Source organism: Sceloporus undulatus, chromosome 2 (assembly GCF_019175285.1).
Source record: "Sceloporus undulatus isolate JIND9_A2432 ecotype Alabama chromosome 2, SceUnd_v1.1, whole genome shotgun sequence".
NCBI lineage: Eukaryota > Metazoa > Chordata > Lepidosauria > Squamata > Phrynosomatidae > Sceloporus > Sceloporus undulatus.
In genome coordinates this window covers 104716759-104731656 of record NC_056523.1, presented here as the reverse complement: position 1 = coordinate 104731656, position 14898 = coordinate 104716759, and the positions used below count along the sequence as shown (strand labels likewise).

The 14898-nt window shown below is 41.4% G+C and overlaps 1 long non-coding RNA gene across 4 annotated transcripts in view; it reads right to left on the bottom strand.

Moving 5' to 3' along the window:
• LOC121924459 overlaps positions 1–14407 on the bottom strand; it is a 92679-nt gene extending 78272 nt beyond the window's left edge. For 2 of the 4 annotated variants that reach the window (XR_006102604.1, XR_006102605.1), the window contains exon 1: positions 12923–14407. This is a non-coding gene — a long non-coding RNA (uncharacterized LOC121924459). Of the gene's footprint in view, positions 1–8769; positions 8840–12922 lie in introns of all 4 variants that reach the window. The other 2 variants (XR_006102603.1, XR_006102602.1) reach the window with 2 other exon arrangements.
• Between the last annotated feature and the right edge of the window lie 491 nt (positions 14408–14898).

Here is a 14898-nt window from a genome sequence, read left to right as displayed (position 1 = left end):
CAGTGCGATGCAGCAGCTAACAAGGCCAATGCGATTAAGGCTGCATCAATAGAAGTATAGAGTCTAGATCAAGGGAAGTAATAGTGTCACTATATTCTGCTCTGGTCAGGCCCCATCTGGAATATTGTGTCCAGTTCTGGGCACCACAGTTCAAAAAGGACATTGAGAAACTGGAGCGTGTCCAAAGGAGAGCAACTAAAATGGTGAAAGGTTTGGAAACCATACCCTATGAGGAACGACTTAGGGAGCTGGGGATGTTTAGCCTGGAGAAGAGAAGGCTAAGAGGTGATATGATAGCCCTGTTTAAATATTTGAAGGGATGTCATATTGAGGAGGGAGCAAGCTTGTTTTCTGCTGCTCCAGAGACTAGGACCTGGAGCAATGGATGCAAGCTGCAGGAAAAGAGATTCCACCTCAACATTAGGAGGAACTTCCTGACAGTAAGGGCTGTTCGACAGTCGAACACACTTCCTCGAAGTGTAGTGGAGTCTCCCTCTTTGGAGGTCTTCAAACGGAGGCTGGATGGCCATCTGTCGGGGATGCTTTAATTGTGATTTCCTGCATGGCAGGGGGTTGGACTGGATGGCCCTTGTGGTCTCTTCCAACTCTATGATTCTATGATTCTATGATTCTATATTGGAAGTCAGAAAGGTATTTTAACAAAGATAAGTTCATGAGAAAAATACAGTTCTGTACATAATAAAATGCAGTATATGTAATATAGATCTAAATAAACCACATGAATGAATTTATATTTGTACTAGTATTTTTAGCTTTTATTTGGTAATGTCCTACATTTTTTGAATGGCCTACATTTTTCTGTGTCTTGTCCTCCTTTGCAGTCATGGTATCTGGTCACCCTGTAAGGGCCATATTTTCCCCACCTATGATGTACACATTTCAAAATGTTATTTGTTTCAATATATTAGTTGAGAGTCATTGCAGTGCTATTTTGTTCGTATGAGTTTTTGGCAACATCACTTGGCCACCTTCTGTACATAATAAGGTAATTACAGTCATGTCCCCTTTGTAATTTCTACTGAAGTTTTCCATCCTCCCCAGTGTCTACACAGAAATGTCATTTCCCCACAAATGTGTGTGCGCATCCAGGCACAGAGAGCCAAAAAGTAGGTAAGAAATATTTGCCACTCCCTATTTTTAAGTCTTTTTTTTTAAATTATTATATGTTAACAACAAACATTATTTGTTATGACCTTGTGACAACTGCTATGACATATGAGCAATGAGCATGCAAGGCTTTTTTTTAAAAGGTAACACACAAGCTAACACACACCTCTAGAGTGAAGAAGGATAGTATTAATCTTTAATTACGAGTGTTGGTCTAAAATTCATTCAAGGGCAAAGGCTGGGATAACCAGGAGGCAAAACAACAAGGAAGCCAAGATAAGCACTATGGAATGCATTGCAAATTCACTGCTCACATTCCCCCTAGTGTAGCCAAGGGTCCGTTTAGGGGAATTTTATTATTATTGTTATTAGCTCAAATATTGCAAAAGGAGAGCCTGCTACGATGGCCCTTGCAGAATCGTCTCCCGATGTGTATACGGAGTAGACCAGGGGATCCCAATAAATGGAGCTGAGACAGACTTCTAGAATTAATAACCAATTTATTTATAAGGGGAAAAACACATACGATTCACTAGCATACACACACACATACAAGGCTCAGGAAAAGCATAGGTTAGCATGGAATAGGATTTTAGGCATCACTGGGGTGATACGTACCAGAATGTAGACTCCCTCCAGGAATCCAAATGGAATATGATGAGGATGGCATGAGGCTCAGCCATGGAATGACTGGCCAGGAGCCAGGAGCCAGGTCAGGGTTCAAGGGGACAGAGCTTCTCCCTGAAATCCAGACTGGCCCAGTGAACAAGCAAATCTGGGAGTATTTATAGGCAAAATCTTGCCTCTGGCAAAGGTGCTTGATGGTGAGAACAAAGGTGTTTAATTACTTGCTTTTCACCTGGATGTCCCTGTCTGATTGTCTTAGTGGTCTTAAGCTGCTCGGACAACAGACCCTGGGAGGGGGCAAGAGCCTCAGGCAAGGCAAATATTTGCTCTTCCTGGTCCTATGATAATCCCTTTTATGCGACTCTCTAGATATGATGATGTGGGTGCCCCTCAGGGGTGTGTGTACATGTCCTTGTGCCTTGCTGGCAATGGTGGACAGGCTATTAGAGTTCATCTAGGGGTCATTAAGGGTTATCATTTATACCAAAATTTATATATGGAGCAGCATGGGTAACACTAGGATTATTTCTACCACTCTAGCAAAAACTCATTAATCTACACACATATTGCAGCATAGCAGTTCTAAAAAGTCTATGAATACATGAGACACGCAAGAGCCAGACATGTTGGGATTAAGCCTGTCAATTCCTTGTTAAAAATTCCTTTTTCTTGACCTAATGCTGATTTACATGAAAGCCTCCTTCTTTGGTTACGTAAGATGCAAACTCCTTATTTGTGGCATTTTCCCTTTGGCATCACAAACTGTTTCAGTAAACTGCATGCATTGTATAAAGCAGGAAGATATCCAGGACTGGAACCAGCCTATTGAAACTATGCAGCTGTTGTTATTTGTTGTTTATATCCCAGCGTTTCCCAGTGTGGGACTGCAAGTGTCTTCTAAAAGCTACAATCAATACATCATCATCATCATCATTATTATTATTATTATTATTATTAATAACCTTTATTTATAAAGCGCTGTAAATTTACACAGCGCTGTACATACAATCTTTATAATTAGGCAGTTCCCTGCCCTCAGGCTTACAATCTAAAAAGACATGATACAAAAGGAAAAGGGAGTGGTGGCGGAGAAGGGGATGAGGGCCAGCAGTTCTTCTCTACCTCTGAGGTCTGGACCAAGGGAGATGGACTGGAGGGAGGGCTTGGCTTCTTAATGGATGGTTAATCTTCTACCAGGGAGGCCTGATGGAGCTAGCCTGCCTCTCTAGTAGGATAATATATATAAATACATAGCAATACAGGAAATGATTCAATAAAACAGGGAACAAAAGAACATCAAATAGCAAGTGACAATTATGCAATGCCTGGGAATGCTTCTCTGAACAGGATACAGCTAAAATGTTCGTCATACAACCATCCAAAATATAATTAAACTATCAATTAAATTAAAAGAAGTTAAAAAAATATAAATACAAACAATGTGACACATGAGAGCCCTTTCTCCCTGAATAGTAAACCCACAAGAAGGTCTGACTGGTTATGCAAGGATAGCAAGGAGGGTTTCAATCTAACCTCTCTAGGAAAGGAGTTCAAGAGCCTGGGAGCAGCTACCTAGAGGGCCCTCTCCTACAATCCCATAAAAAAGCACCTGTGAGGGTGATAGGACAGAGACAAGGGCTTCCCTAGAAGATGTCAGAATAAAGGCAGGTTCATATAAAGATATATGGTCCTTTAAATAATCTGGACCTGAGTGTCTCCAGAACTTTAAATTGCGCCCAGAAATGGACTAGCAAGCAGTGGAGCTATTGCAACATGGGAGTTTACTCCCTATATCCAGATACAGTGAACAGGCTACCTGCAGCTCTTTGGAACAGATGAAGTTTGCAAATACTCTTCAAAGGCAGTCCCATATTGAGGGTGTTACAATATTTCAAATGGAATGTGCTTGAGGCATGTGTCACCTCAAGAAAAGAGTGCTATTGGTGCCCAAGCATTAATGGTAAATGCAAAAATCTGTTTAGCAAAAGACACACTTTGATGACTGTCTCCCCTTGGGAAGAGAACAGAAGTGCTATAAGGGCATGCAGAGCAGCATGGGAAAAGCTGCTACTCTCCCAGTAGGTTTCACCTGTCTTTTCCCATGCAATAAAGTCCATAGCCAGGCCTGCAACATGATTGAAATGGTTCTAGATAAATCCTGCTACTGATTTAAATTCAGCTAATAACAGCAGAAAAATGGTACACCATGGGAAAGAAGGCAGAGGAAAAGTAGTCATGAGTTTTTTATTTCCTAAACTTTTTTTTAACTATCATCTTGGTGAGCCTGAAGTGAGTCAGTGTGAAATAAATTAACATGCTTATATTTTTTTTCCTTCATAACAAGAGACTTTGTTAATTTCAATTATCTAGGCCTGAAAGACATCTATGGTAAATTTGTTGATGTCCAGTACCAGCCCATGGCTCTCAGTATTAGTTGGAGAGACTCCCCCCCCCCCCCAAATATGAACACATCATTGAAAGTAAATCTTTAGGAAATGCTTTCAGGTCCATCTGATACTTTACTGTCATGTGATGGTGCATTTCCATTGTTTAAAACTTAGTGTTCTTTGTTCACGATTGGTACAGATAAGATGCTGCTTCATATCTTTAAAATACTGTGCATATTTATAAAAAATCAAATTGATTTTTTTCATCATTTTACAATATTTTATCATTTTTTCATGATTATCTCTGAGAGTAGTAAATAAAAGCACACGGATATCCTTTTATCTGTATCATGTCCCATTAAATATATTTATTTTCTTCTGTAACAAATTGCTATGAAGAATAGCCGTGCATGCATAGTACATTATCACTCCACAAGAAAACTATTGCAATTATCCTGACAGCCTATGTTATTTACGTACTCACAAGATACCATCTATGTCCATGGCACTTTACAAAGGAAAGTCAAAGAATATCACTTTCATCATGTGGGGATTCTTGTAACAACAGTTTGTGCTCAAAATCATGAAGATATTTACTGTTTTGTATAATATGAGAGGAGACAAATTTGTCAAAATCAGTATTAGGAAGGCTTTTCAAGGAGTTCCTTCCTCTTACAGGAGATTATCACACATCTTAGTAATGCGAATTATCTATCCCAAATGGAAGTTTAATTCGGGCTACATCCTGGTCCTCTTGCATGGCTTCTGTTGACAAATCCGCCATCCGAGTACAGCCCAACTGCAGCCCGGATTCCTTAATGTGCTTTGATGGTCATTTTTCAAAGTCAGGAGTTGGCCTGCAGCCAATCTGTACTTAAATGGTGGATTTGGTGACAAAAGCCATGCATTAGGGCCTGGATACAGCCCGAATTAGACTTTCATTCAAGAGAGGTAAGTTGAGTTATTAAAATGTGCAATATTCTCCACAGATCAACTGCATCTAATGCCTGTTTTGCTACCACTTTAGGCAAAACCAATGAAGAAAAATCTTTCAGTGTGAATGACTTACTTTCTGATACTCAGAGCTAATTCCCCAGGATATGGGGGGTATGTTGGTGGTTCTTGCTATGCAGATATTTTCCCTCTTTCCTTTACCATGGCACCTGATTCATCAATGGAAATCTTCTAACCACTACTTGCCTGTATAACAGGAGCCATAAGCAAAATGAAAAATATTTCCATCTCTGCTCTTGAAAAATTGTTTACCTAGCATTTCTTGAGACTGCCATGCCTATTGTCTGTCAGTCTCTGACAAAAAGAAATGATGAACGAGAAGCCATGCTTCAAAGAACAGAGTTAAAAGGGCATGTTTGCCTCTGTTGGCTCAAAGATTCCAAGTGAAAAGTAAATGGAGTCAAACACATGGACTAAGAGCATGAAAGCCTTAGCTAGAGTATTGATTGAATAAATGTGCCAATATGAGAGAGAGTGTGTGGGGAGGGGCGCGAGAAAGACCCTGTGCTACACTGTGAAATGTAGAAGGATCATGAAAAATTTATGTTAAGTATACCTGATAATATAAATGGAACTCGGCTAACTGAAGTGATTTCCAGTTAGTGATCTCACATTTTGGTTTATCTATTCCTATATGAGTTTCAAATGTATTTTAAAAAAACCAGGGTAGGATGCCCACAGCCTTAGAGTTATATGTGCTTCTTGGCCTAATTTCAAAAACCCTCTGAAAGAGATCTGTTTGGTCTTCAGGTGGGAGGGATCTGTTTGAGGAGAAAGAGGTAACAGGGAAAGAGTGAGACGGAGGAGAAGGGTGAAAGAGGAAGGAAGGAGTTCTGTTTCCACTGCCAGCTTCAGTCCTACCCATGTTTTTTCCAGCTGCTTTCCCTGAAGCCAGTGCAGCCCTAGATAGAAAAGAAGGCTACTCAGCTCTACTTTAAAATATTTCAAGAATATTTAAGATCTTGCATAAACCATTGAGCCTCTAGCAAGCTTTCTCATGGTTTTAAAATATCTATCCGTATTACTTATTTTAGATTTGTACTCCCACTTTCCTTGGTTTCCACTTAACCTTCAGGGATGCAATGTCATTAGCACAAACAGTAATTTTGAATTGTGGAATTATGTAACACATCATTTTTGCACCCTGCCAAAGGCCAGATCAGGGCTGCAGTGTGCAATTGCCGTGGAGGCCGCCCCTTCAGGGAGGTCTGCAGAGCCCTATAGTGAAGAATTAATGGTAGATATCTTGGAAAGTCAGTACTGATCGAAGTTCCATTGATTCAATAGGCCTGCTCTTGTTGGGGCTAGCAATTGGATTTATAGGTTTTTGGTGGGTTTTTCGGGCTATGTGGCTGTGTTCTAGAAGAGTTTATTCCTGACGTTTCACCAGCATCTTCAGAGAATGCTGTCAGAGAATGAATATGCCAGCCACAGATGCTGGCGAAATGTCAGGATTAAACTCTTCTAGATCATGGCCACAAAGCCTGAAAAACCCACAAAAAACTATGGATGCCAGCCATGAAAGCCTTCAACTTCAAATTGGATTTATGTAAATTGCTATAATTTAGGAAGTATTGTACATCTCACTATAATGATGTTGACAGTTTCCAAGTGACATTGTATGTTCTTACTCAATATACTGTATTACCCAGTTATTAATCACTTATGGACAAATTCCATGTCTCTGCTCCCCCAGACATATGGGTCTTTACCTTTAAACAAACTTGTTGAGCAGATAGCCCCTGAGACGGGAAGACATCTTCAAACAGAGAAGTGACAGTCCTTCAGATAGAGGAGTGTCACAGCTTCCTCCCATTTTTTATTTACTCAAGCAGCAATATACAGAAAATGTAGAAATGGCTGCATGGGATTCACCCTTGCTATAGACTGTCCTGCATTAGGTCACAGGTGTTCTATTTTTCCACACTTTAGAACCTTGGCTGCAGAGTATGCATGTGCGCAAGCGCACACATGCACGCCTTCAAGGCACATCTTGACTCATGGTGGCCCCATGAACTTCATAAGCTTTTCTTAAGCAAGGAATGCTCCGTGATTTGCCATTGTCTTCCTTTGAAATATAGCCCATAGCACCTGGTATTCCTTAGCAGTCTCCCATCCAAGTACTAATCAAACCTGAGCCTACTTAACCTCCAAGGTCAGATGGAATCTGGTGCCTTGTTACACCACAGTAATTTTAGTCCATCAGTCCACCATAGGATTGTAATCTCTATTGATGGAAAGATTATCCTAAACAAGAGTCCAAAAAGGGTCTTTTATGTGATGTGTTGTTTATATTTGTTAGTCTTTTTTTAATAGTCTGATTTTAACTGATTTTAATTTTATTGAAAGTTTAATTATAGCCATCCCATCCCAACTGCAGGCTTGTCATCCATGGATTGGAGCATTCGCAGATGGCCCTGCACCATTCGCCCAAATGACAGCATGTGTACATGGCCACACCATTGCAACTGTGTGCATAGCACACCACCATTAAAACCAATGGGACTTGGGGTTCAATGGTTCTTGGCACTCATTGGGAGGAGAGGTTCCGGAACACAACTACGACAGATACTAGGAGTCTACTGTATACTTTTAATGTGAATTTTTAACAGTACAGTATCTGTTTTAACTTTTGTAATCTGCCTTGAGTCCCAGATTGGGAAAAAGAATTGATGATGACAATGACGAAGACGATGACGATGATGATGGAGGAAGGAGAGTGGACAGTGAAAAGTAAACTCACAAATATATGGACCTATAATTAATTCATCTAAATAAAATGAGAACTAGGAAGAGCCAATGAATGTCTTAAGCATAGCTGGAAGCAACATGCAAATGACAGTGCTTTGTGACTTCAACCTTTTTACGGCCTAAACAAGTTTAACCCTGAAAGTGCTTTTCTAATACATTATCTGGATCAAACAATGGTGTTTCATTGTATCAGTGTTTCAATTAAACCAAGACTATGGCAAGCCACATTTTAAAACTAAAAGGGAGAAATGGGGTTAAAGATCTCCAGACATGTAACTAAAAATATTCTCCAATTAGATAATTTCAAGGACTGGGAGATGCAGCCAATTTGACATCAAAATGAACAAAGCCTGCTTTTTCCAGCTCTCATATCCAACTGTTTGACATTATGCACAAAGATCTTTTCTCTCTCTCCCCACACCACTTCAGTATTCAGCCTTCTAAAACCTTGTATTCATCACAATCTGGCTCTGATCATTCCATTAATGAAGGCCTTCAAAACTTTTTTTTTTAAGATTAATCCATACAGTCAAAATGTGGATTCAGATGTGGTTTTGTCTCAGTCTGTATTGGTTCCCTGTTCTGTGAAGTCCCTTTTTGATTTGTTGTAGCGGGGAAAGAAGAAGAAAAACATAAATGTTGTCGGCTTTAATTACAAAGATATATCAGAGTTTTTAAAATACTGTCCCTCTTTTTTAGTAATTTCTTCATATAATACTAGATTGTCTGAAAAGAAGAAATGATCTTTAAGAAAAAGACTGCTTTGAATGTGGTTTCTATTGAAGTTACTGAAATCAGACATGCTTTCTTCAGTAGTTAAGGGCAACATCATAAATGAGATCATATGAGTCTTTGCCGTTACCTTTGGGTGGATGGGGAGAAAGCAGACCGACTTGTCCAATCATGACTTCATTAAACTCTTGCATTTCTCACTGAAGCATTGATTTAAAAAAGAATAATAATGGGGCAACATTTACTTCCCACTTGGGAAAATCAATCAATCATCTTTATTTACAGTCAATAGACCATAAAATCCCCCTTAGAACAAACTTTTCATGAAAAGACTCATAATACACAACAAAACAACTGAATATTAAAACATTTCAGATATACATTAAATAAAGTGAAATGGGTCTCTAAATGACTTGCTGGTACTTTAGGGTAGTTCAATTAAGAGCCTGGAAAAGGGGTGGGGGGAGCCTGGAAAAAGCTGAACAACTGGAAATATGTGTTTCCTAGGCCACACTTGAAGGCCTGCAACACCTTGAAAAAAATAATGATGGTTTGTTTGCCCCCTCTATGCCTTCAAGGGATGTAGGAGTCATTTTTGCCTGGGGGGGGGGAGAGTTTCCAGTTGAAGGTCCATTAGTTTTACAATGTAAGTGGGATGCAAGTCTCCTACAGTTCACTTTCTGTTTTACTTTAAATAGATATGAGAGAAGTTCCTTCAAAGTCATTGCAATTATTTAATCCATTGGCTAAATTGCACATTGGAAAAATTGCCCAAAGGAAGCAATTTTCTATATGCATTTTTCAAACTGAATAAGAAAAGCCTTAGAGCTAAGCATTGGTAGACACACACACACACACATACACACACACACACACACACACACACACACACATATATTGTCAAGCCTCCTTTAGTATACTAGGCCTAGAGAGAAGATTGTGTTAAAATGGCTGGGATATATTTGTCATGTGAGATCTTATCCATAAGGCTTAAGACTATGAAAATGTATATGCAATATATCTGTCAAATCTGATTTGCATATCTTAAAAACCAATCATTATACTGTAATACATATACCCACAAACTAGTAAAAGAACACTTGGGGTGGTGGGTATGATGAGGCTACAAAGTGCAAAGACACAGAGCAGATTCCTTAGGATTGGAAGGCATTTGCTGTGCAATTACAAAAACCTTTGCATGAAAATTATAAATAACTGGAGCATCGGTTGAAATGAAATGATAGGGAGGAAGATTAAATGGTGGATCTAGTTTTGTTAAAGCTTTTCTTTGTTTACTCCTAAAAGTGTTAGGATGGGGCACACATTCAGTACAGGCACTTACTTGACTCAATGCCTCCAAATCAGAACTGAGGTACCAAAGGTACAACAATCCTCCAAGCAGACCACCTTAATTGATTCTGCTCATTCCCTACTCATTTTTTTTTTCATTTCCAGATCTATCATCTGTTCTGTGCCTTCAAGGTGAACTAACCGCAAGGTTTTCTTTGCAGAATTTGTTTAGAGAGAGGTTGCTTTTGCCCTCCTCTGTGGAAGAGAGAGTTTGAGTTGTCCAAGATCACCTAGGACATTTTCATGGACAAGTGTGGTTTTCAACCCTTGTCTCCCAGTGTCCTAGTCCAAAACTCACACCAATATACCAGCTCACAAATCATCTACTCCTGTCCAAAAAGGACAGGGAATATTATTGGTATAGATAGGCAGGTAAAGACTTCAACCATGTTTCCTCCAGATGCACTGGAATTGAATTCCCATCTTCTATAGCCAGCATAGAACCTTATCTGACACATTTTCCCCGTTGAAGGGGTCGCTCGGAGCCGTGCGAGTCTGAGAAAAAATGCATTTTACTGCACTCCAAATTGTCCTCAAAATGGCTCCATTCCAGTGCCTGGCACCAAGCTACAGTATCCCCATTCAGGACTGATGTGCATCCTTTGCCTTGGTTGGAAGTATCCCGTTCAAGCCAAAGGATGCATCTCAGTCCTGAATGGGAATGACTTGGTACTGGGCACTGGAATGCAGCCATTTTGAGGACACTTTAGAGTGCGGTAAAATGTGTTTTTTCTCAGACTTGCGCGGCCCTGAGCAGCCCCTTCAATGGGGAAAAAATGTGTCCGATAAGGTCTCTAGTCATTGTGAGCAATGGGAGCTTCAGGCTGGTATCCTATTAGAGCTGTATGTGTCTGTAAGTCACCATGCACATACAGGGCCAAAACATTACCATTACACAACCAACATGTTTTGCTGGTCATGGTGAAAGCAGAGTTGCACAGAAAGCATGTTCATCTGTGCCTTGTCTTTGCAAGACTTGCATTCTGCATTGCATACAGGGGCTCGGGTGCAGTGGTGCAGCAGCGCATGCACGCCATGGGTGTGCGCACCATTTGTTTTATTGCAGCGCAGCTTCATTATAATCTGAAATGGCAGAGGTGTACTGTAGTATATTTCTGTCTGTCAATATTTATCCTGCACTGAGAGCATGTTGGATTGCAGCTGTAGTCTAACATATTTGGGCCCCATTTGTCCTGGGTAGATCCAGTCCAGATTCACTAAGCTGGTACTGAATCTCCCCGGAAAGAAGTTCCCACTACCCTTTACCATGATCGAAGCTCCCCGATGCAATTTGTCCCATTAAAGTTCTCATTTCTTAAAGTTGCACCTTAAGATGGAGCCCCCTCGTTGTCAATCAAATCACTTCCACTCTCATAATTGGTGACGTGGCATGCAGCCACTTGCCAATGTCATGGGTGCTCTCCCCCCTCCTTTTTAAAAAAAAATTGGTGGCAATGTTCACATCTTCTGTCAACTTGCATTTTTTTAAAAAAATCACCTTTTCTGTGAGGGTGCACAGAGGTCCTCCATTCCCAGGGACCGAGGAGGGGGGGTCAGGGGAAGGAGGAGGGGGAGGAGGAGGCTGCAGAGGAGGACCAGGATGATGCCAAAGGGGGGTTGTGGGAGGCCATCGGCTGCAGCTGCTGCACGGTCCCTCCTTGGCTGCCCCTTTGCCCAGGAGAAAGAGCAGCAGCAGAAGCAAGAGGGCAGAGGCGCCCTGGTTTCTTCCTACCTTCCCTTGGGACTCTGGGTGTGCGCACACTCAAGGGAGGCAGATTGACTGCTTGTACTCCCTCTCTCCTTCACAGGGCTCCTTCAGCTTCCACCAGAAGCTCAGGGCGCGAAGGAGGAGGGCAGGAAGCCAGGCTCAGGTAAAAGGAGCCTCACAGCCCTCCCTCCTTCCCTCCCTTGGTGTGTGTGTGGAGAAAGGGAGATGATTCTCATGGAGCCTCTGCTCAGCAAGCTGCTGGGGCTCTTCAAGGGAAGGGAAGGGAAGGGAAGGGAAGGGAGGAAGGAAGGTGCTTGTCTTGGGCAAAGGGGGAGAATGAGGCAGTAAGGCAGAAACCCAGCCCAGAGCGGAACCTCTTCTGATGGGAAAAAGTCCTAGGCTAGTTTAAACTGAGAGTTTCATTTGCATAATCTGTCAGCAAAAAAAAAAATTTTAGAACGCTACTCACAAAGTGTTCCACCTGCCCACTGCCCACCCTCTGACCTTTATCCCTTCCCTGAACTTGACCCAATCACATTCACTTGCACTGGGTTTTCTGAACAGAAACAGGAAATACCCCACTTTCAGAAAACCCAGGCTGAGGGGGATTTGTCCCGGATCTGATGTGCAAAACTCAGATCCAGGTGTGTAAAAACTAGCGCCAGTGGGAACTTCCCACTTTTAATCCAGTTTGGGAATTGAGATAAAAGGTAGTCTGAATGGCCCCTTAGATGAAACCAGTTTGGGAAGAGTGGGATAAATATTTCTGGAAATAAAAAATAACCACCACCCCCACCCCCCCAAAAAAAATAACAGCTAAGGGCCATTGTAGGTTATAAACAGTCACATTCTGTATCAATTCAACTTTTGCTCCCATTGTTTCAAGAGATTCAGCACTTTTACTTGTGAAATTTTGTGGTAACAAAATATTCCTTAAAGAAGACCATTTGCTGTAAGCAATTCAGTATCAAATTGCATTTTATTCCAAGATGCAGAATTTCCCAATTTTATGAAGTAGTTCTAGCATGCTGAAGATCCTATGAAAGAGTAATTTCCTTTTTCTAATACGCAACTAGTTCTCAAAGAAAGCTCATTCACTCTAGTACTGTTGATACTGTTAGTGCGATTGCACAGTGTACATAGGTTCACGCTGAAGCTTGGCACCAGAAAGGCTACCTGAGAAGCGATGAGAAGCTGTCTGCATGCAAGAGAAATTCCTCTTTACCTCCAGAAGCCGATAAAGGAGACTCAAGCCATATGTCTCATAACGAGGCCCTTTAATCTTCAGTTGCTCTATGGACAAGTTTGTCTTCTCCGACAAAGCTACTTGCATAACACCACAACACCATCAACCCACACTGTACAATGAAGCTCCACTCTTATATACACCAGTGCCATGCGGCCACTTAGTCCAGCCTCTTCCTGGTGTGTCACCTTAAACCCAGTCCCCCAGGAAGGGTGACTCAGTGCTTTTGCAGCACTTTTGCAGCACTTTGCTTTAGTTTCCAGCTCATGACATCACTATGACAGCACATCCTGTGACTCAGCACAGCCCAAATGCTTAGTCACCATGGCTGCAGGTGACCTATAGTTACCTTATCACCTTTCACCCACATCTGGATATTTTCCCTCTGGATCATATTCCAACAGATACCACAGAAATATTAGCAACATAAGGGAGAGGGGGTAATGCTGAGTGAATAATTCTGTTAAAGAGCTGCTTTCAGATACAAATGTGTTCTGCAAGGAGACATGCCACAGATCAATAGTGCCTTGCACAGTTTCAGACAATGACCCCAGGTCAAATTTTGTGACAGGTAAGATAACTCCAGAGACACTTCTGCAGAGAAGCTGAAGGTCAAGGAACAATGAATATGCTTAGACTACACATAGGATGATTGAGAGTCTTACTAGTATTTGAATTCCAAACAACTAAAGTATGGATTGTTTTGGCTCTGCAATACTCTGTTTCTTTAATGCAGTCCAGACACTTAGGGGCCGTACAGGGCCAGCACTGGGGTGGAGTGGGGTCATGGCAACTGCATGCCCCAACTCCATCCCCAAGCTCCTGTCATACCATCACACAGGTATGATCCTGCAGTGCAGCATTTATAAAACAAAAATGTTAAAATGGGGACACGAGTAATTCCATCTGATCCCACACATACACCACTGAAGTGGTGTGTAGCTATGTGTCCTCTTCTACAGGGAGGATATTCTGTTTCAAGAGTGGGGAAAATGTAGCTTTCCAGATATTGTGTTGCAAATGCTGGAATTCATCACCATCTGGTATCCTCACCAAATGCCAATATTCCTCACCATCCTCACCACCACTGGCCATGCTAGCTAGATCTCCAAAGTTTGCATTCCAACAATATTTGGAGGGTTGCATGACCCCCTACCACCATGGTTCAGTTTGAAGTGCTGCCAAAAGATGTCTCTGGTGAAGGTGTCCTCTGTTTGAAGGGCTGCCCATTCCACATCTAGTTGAAAGACAAAGAACCATGTATGAGGTGACATTAAAATTGTCCATCCACAATTAGCACTTGGGAGGGCAGTCAGCACAGGCCACCTGGTCACAGTTCCTTCCCACTCAGGTGAAATGTATTGTAATTTTTAAAAGTTATTTAAAGATCCTTTCTAATTTTTAAATTAGCATATTCTGTTTATGCAAATCAGTGTCCTCTTTTGTTTTGGTGATGTGTAAGTGGTCACTCTAATCAAAGAGAGGATCTTTAAATAGGATTCAATGAAGACCCAGAACCCCTTTCCCCCACTGACTCTTGGCCAAGTGAATGTAGCACCAATTTCATAATAGCAAGACTGGCTCTTCCCTGCAATGAGGGCATGTCTTCCAGGGCATGTGACCAGAGGTACGCGACAAGTTAGGTCCTTGCTGCCTTGAGTGTGTGCTTGGAGAAAGAAGAGATATAGATTAAATAAATAAATGAATAAATAAATGAAATAAACTAAGTGGTGTCTAGATAGTTTGGATTTCAAGTCCTACTAATCTCAACCAGCATGGTCAGTAATCTGGTGGTTGCTGTCCAAAACATCTGGGGTCATCCCTTCCCTAAATATATATGGGCTTCCCAGTGCAAATTATGAGTAGGGATGTTGTCATATCCTAGATACAGACATACCCAAGGAGAAACAATTAAAGGATTACATTAACCCCTAGAGGGTGGTGCTTCTCAATCA